This window comes from Oryzias latipes, chromosome 7 (assembly GCF_002234675.1).
Source record: "Oryzias latipes chromosome 7, ASM223467v1".
NCBI classification, from domain to species: domain Eukaryota; kingdom Metazoa; phylum Chordata; class Actinopteri; order Beloniformes; family Adrianichthyidae; genus Oryzias; species Oryzias latipes.
Window position 1 is genome coordinate 16,142,700 of NC_019865.2, and position 6,321 is coordinate 16,149,020.

The following is a 6,321-nucleotide window of genomic DNA, read 5'->3' on the forward strand; positions in this document are numbered from 1 at the left end:
GCAAAATCTGCCGCTTTTCTCTCCTGTATAGGTGTAAAATCTTTACCATGTCTTAAAAAAACACTGCAAGACAGAAGTTGTGGACAGTTGACAGTTTCTGTCCTAACTCTGGAGCATAGAGATTCTTGAAATATGACAGAGATGCAGTGGAAGTGAATAAGCAAGTCACATTTTTTTCCCTCCGTTTAAGCACAAATCTGACTTCAAAATGAATTTTTGTAAAATATTATCGAGGAGAATTGAATGAGGATGGCTTCTTACTGATGCCGCTCCTAAAAATAATCTCATGCATCTGTGACACCTCCATTGAATCTCCTGTTGTGTAAGAGCGGCCTTCTTGGATGGAAAGACTGCAAAAAAAAAAAACGGAAAAAAGGGGTTTGGAAAAGCGTCTTGATTTACAAAAAGGCAAGATCTGGCAAATGATAATCACAGTGTTTTATTTTAATTTTCATATTTAAAGGCTACAAATTATTGGGTTCCCAACAATATGTCAAGATAAAAACATTTTATAGTGTCTTTGCCAGTGTGATGCTACTGCCATCTATTGATGCCATACAAATAAATCTCTGTTTGTGTTTAGTCATTTTGTTCCTCCTCATGTAACACAGCCTTGACTCAACTGTTTGAATCCAGCTTTTTATATGAAAAAGGTCCATGAGCTTTGAAATGAACCAGACGTTTCTCAGCTTTAAGCATGCTCTCCAAAAGGATTCAATTAAGGGAATGCGGCTTTTTTCACTATTTGACTTTAAAAGAGATAAAAAGAAAAAAAGCATTTGACCAAGCTCTGAATAAGATTAAAGATTGATGGGATTTGCCTTATGGGCTTTTAACTTAAAGAGTTTTACGGTTTTAACAAGTAACGTATTTCTCCTTCTGAGAGCCTGCGCACACATATGGGAACCAATACTGATTGGAAAAAAATGCTCTCAAAACAGATTACTCCAAAAAACAACCGAAGTACACTGAGAAAAATAATTAATATAATTTTAGATTAAGTAAATTTCAGACTCTCAACCTTTTTATAATTTAAAATTCCCTATTTTAGAACAGACTAGACTAGAATACAGCTCCAGGACCTCAAACAGGGCAGCAGTGTGAATAAAGTGCTGTTCAGGAGAGAACTGTCATAAATGGATCTTACTGACTTTAAACCAAACCAAGCAACAACATCATTCTACAAGGCATCAAACTAAACTTATCGAACCACGTTCTTAAATGTGGGCCAGGAGGTTTTCTGTATGTCAGCACTTGAACTCTATTCAGTCTTTCCGGTCAACAAGTATAAACACTACTACCGAATTAGGGGTGCTTTGTTGATTAACATCAACATAAAAATTGTTGTGCAACTTTTGATCCAAAGGTGACACATTTGCATCTGTTCTTCATTAACTAATCCTTTCAAAAGGCTTGATTGGAATCAAAATATCTATGTGAGCTTTTTGTTTTTTATCTTTATTTTTGTTTCACAATAAACAGTCAGGAGTGGAAATGCTGTGCCAACTGTGGACAACACTTTATGTATTTTTATGCTAAAGTATGCACAGTAACATTTTTAATATTTAACACATTTAAAACACAGTATGATGAATTTAATTGGTATATTCTCCCCCATTACTTGCCTTTAAAACATAATTCATTCAACCCTAAATCACTCCAACCCACTTAAAATGTATAATTATTTTAATATCCAAAGCTTCTACTGAACAAATACAAATTTATTCACATTACAAATGACCTCATCCATTGGTGTTAATGCTTCATCTACTTCGGTGACAACTGTAGAGATTAGTCTGCTCAGTAATGAGGCAGTAGAGATCATCATTACAACCTTATTAAAGTAAATATATTGTAAACGTTTTATCAGCAGGTGTAAATGTGTGTGTGGAAGTAGAATGATTACATCTTCTTTATAAACACATTCACACACAAACGATTAGGAATAATTTAGTCAAATATTTTACAATTCTGCCCCATTCAAATACATAACTTTTTCTTGTTTTCATACAAAAATATCAGAGTTGACCACAATATTTAATGTGGAACTCATACTGTCACCTACATTTCTTTTGGATGCTCTCTGCTGCTGCTGCTTCTTCTTTCTTCAACTCTCTCTTCCTTGTTCTCCCTCGTGTCTTCCTAAAAAGAAATGTTCGTCTCTGCCTGAATCCTTCACTCCTTGCCAGACAAAGACGTCCTCCTCCTCCCCACTTGTGCCCGAGTCAGATAAATTTGTAAGAAGCTGCCTGATGGCTCTCATTTGGTTTTGTCAACCTTGCTGCCATAAGATGAACTACCCGTTATACCCCACAGGCAAAATTTAAATAGCATTATATAACTTAAGAATGAGAACATGTTTCTTCAATGTAAGAATGTTTATCTTGATGTTTTGACGTAAACTTAGATTACTACATTTGTATACTGGTCAACACGTACAGCGTAAAATGAGTTTGTCATTTTAACTTTATAAGCAAAATTAGAAGGCAACATATTAGTTTTAAAGAAACAATTATCACAAAGGAGTTGCTTCCACGACATACAGTGTGCATTTCACTACAGGTGGTCATTTTAACATCTGATCAGGCCAAAAATAAAATCATGTTAACGATGTTAACAAAACCACCAGACTGACATCCTAGCCGAAGACCAGCTTTTTGATAAATACTAACTACATTTGGTAAAATCTTTTATTGCAATTATACACCAGCTAAGTGGCCTGGTAATAGGGTGTCTGTCTCCTAGATTGGAAGGCTGTGAGTTCAAATCCAGGCAGAGTCATACCAAAGACTCTAAAAATGGGATCCAATGGGATCCGCTCATTATGGGCCCAAATAGTTCCAGAGCGTGGCTGTGTCTGCAGCTCACCGCTCCCCCAGGAGATGAGCCGAATGCAAAAGAAAACATTTCACACATCTAGGTGTGTGACAAATAATAGGAGTAATAATAGTAGTATAACTCCTCAGAGTGTTAATGATGATCTGTCTTTTGTGCCCGTTTAAAGGATTACCTCGTATGTCTTGACATAAAAAGTCATCCTTGCAGGACCCCGAGACATTCCAGAATAAACACGAAGCTTTTGCCCAAAAGCATCCTGATCGAGATAAGAAAAAAAGTTGTTTGTAGACAAAAATCTATTGGAGAAGCAGATTAACTGCTAGTTAATTATGACATATTTGCTTGTTTTGTGGCCACTCAGGAAATAATTCTCACCGGAATCCATTAAGACAGAGGATAAAAAAAAATTCAAATCTCTTTACGGACTTTAAAAACGAGTGAAATGATGCCATACACTGGTAACACTGGGTTTTCCAAAGGATGTTGTGGCTCCCTGTGTTTTCATTTCTGTGGGAAACCGGTGCAAATGGCTCTGTGAGTGGTAAAGGTTGCCGACCCCTGAAATAACTTTTACTGTCTTGCTTGGCAGTGCAGAGGCCTAAACCTGTCAAAATTCAAAAATTATTTTCTATTAGGAGTTCATGTTATAATAAAGAAAGCTTAATCCTATGCAAAATGCTTCAAATTTAGTGGAGGATTATCGTTACCTAGATCCAGTGCAGTTTTGACATCTTTCCTCAAATACAAAACTAAACACTTCAAAAAGAATCACGAGGCTTCTATGCCTGACCCTGACCTGACCCTGATTCTGCTGAAATAATGTGAGGTCAAACCTCTCTCCTAGTTGGAAAATAAGTTGGGTCACATTTTTTTGTTTTTGCTTCCTTTTTTTTTTTTTGCTTTACGGAACTTTTGAAATGCTTTCATGTGAAGATTTTTTCAACTGAAAGGATTCCCCTTTGAGGTACATCTGATGGATTCAGTAAAAAATAAAATGCAGTTTTTACATATTTTTCTGAAAGCGTGACTGAATTGGAGTCTCAGTTTTACTTATTATTAGTTCCTATTACGAATGTAACTTACAAGAGTTCTATCATCAGGTGACTTGAACAGAGATCACCGTTTTGCTGACCTTTATAATGAAGCCTCAAACCCCTTCACTGGATTATAGAATACTAAAGTAAAAAAAATCTACATATTTAGGATGAGCATTTTATTTTGTTTTATTTTTTCAAGATATGAAGTTGTAGAAATGTGTAAGGAAAAAATATAGCTCATAATTTATATCACTATTTAGGGAAAGTGGGTCAAAGCCATACTTACATTTTTCTCTCAAAAGATGGCGCTGTAGGCATTGATGATGGGAAGCCTTGCCTTGAGATTTCATTTCAGGATGAGACATTTTACACAAAGTACAATAGATGTACAGAAAATATACCTCTATATAGGGAAAAAAACAAATTTTTAGGCTCATCCTACACAAAAAACAAAGCAGCAAAACATTAAAAGTAATTCACAGAATGACCAATAGCCTTTTAGTTAGACTTCCCTGAGTAAAATAAGTCCTAAAAACAAGTGATTATTGTGGAAGAAGCCTTTAGATATATTTTACTATTAATAATTCAATAAACTGAAAACCTTAAACTCATTTAAATAGTTAATAATGCTTCTTTTCGTTAACCAGACACAACGGTGCATTACTTCAATAGTTGAGTACAACTTTTCTCTACTGTCAGCACATTCTGAAAAATAAAAGCTGCAGTGCTCAACTCTTTTAATGACCAGCTGTTTTGCTGCAAGAATTTCTGGAATAAAATACAGAATAAACAACATACCCAAATATAGAGATCTTTACCAAAATATGAAATAAACTGCAATGCATGCTGGGCTTTGTGGGGCTAATGAAGCTCAACAATAACTTGCTTGCATCTTTTTCTGTGCTGCCTGTTTTAACAACCTTAGGAGCAGATTAACCTAATGGCCACTCCAACTGTTTTATTTTTAGCAACAGCATACATTCATTTCTGTTTGTTTTAGGGAAAATGGGACTGCAGAAAAATGATTTGCCCCACCAGCTAAAACAAAAGCATCCAGAAACTCTTAAACACAAAACACTGGCTATGATTGATATTTTGTTGCATATTTAGGCATTTTGCAGATGCCAAAGTTGTTGCATAAACATAATTGTAAAACGTTCGATTGATAATAAAGCAATAGATACTTTTATTGTACTGGGTTTTATCTTGTTTGCTCTTATCTTCTAAATAAAAAAAGAAAAGAGGAGTAGAGCGGTTTGTGTGCAGACCTGCAAACCAACCTCGGCAGGTTTTTAAATTGGGTGCACCAAACACATGAGCAATTGAAAGACCAGCCCTCTGTACAAGGTTTTCAAGGGGTTATCTATTTTTTATAACATAGATTAATGTTCAATTACAGTACATTATTAATGAGCGAGAAAAAGGCTGGTAAGATTGACGGGGCATAAAATAGCCTTAACTCTACCTTTCATGCACTCTTCTCATACCAGCTTCAATCGATCAGCCCAACTCCTACTAACTCCAGTGCTGCTGGGCCAGGAAAGCAGTTCTTAAAACAACATATTAATAGAGAGTGCTGCAGATTTTAAAGTGCAGTGGATAAAGCAGGATTCTCAATTTTAAAAACAGTTACGTACTTTATTTATTTTTATTTAAACCTGCCATTTTCAAACACCTGTATGATATGATAGCTGTCCTTTTCTCAAACTTCTCTTCCAAACTACTGCTGCCCTTAGCAAAAAGTAGTTTCTTTAAGTATTCCACAAATATAAGTCAGGCAGAATACTTTGAGTTTACTTTTACATACCATCTATACATTGAAAACTTAAAATGTTCCAATTTAGTCTGAAGAAATATTCAGTTAGTATACTTCCTACACTGCACGTACATGATGTATAATATACTTGCTGTACTACTTTTTACTAGGGGTGCTAAAAAGGAATTTATAATCAACAGGTCAGAAATCAGGAAAAGACTCCTTCACCAGAGCCACAGATCAACCACAATCACATTGGGGTTGTATTTCCGCTGCAAAGACCAACATATCAATTCCTGTGAATGATTTCAGCATTTAACCCCAAACTCTCGAGCAAATCACTGCTATGATCGGACGAATGCAAGGAAGCACCAACAACACTGAGAATTACACAGACTGAAGGTGGCCTCAGTGTGACCGATATTCGAACATCATTGGAAATATGGAAACTCATCAAGTTAGGCATCACAGTGAAAGTCCACAAGCAAGAACATTGTGACTTATATTTATTTTTGCCATTTGTTATCGACATGTTTTCTTGTTGTCTTTGCCAGGATGTTGGCGTTTCTGTCAAGTTTTAAGAGTAAAATGAAAAGCATCACATATTTTACTTTGTGGGGGCAGCAGTCCTGTTTCAGCTAAGCTGTCAAAAATAGAGGCAGTACTTGTCTGCTGCTTTTGTTTACTCGG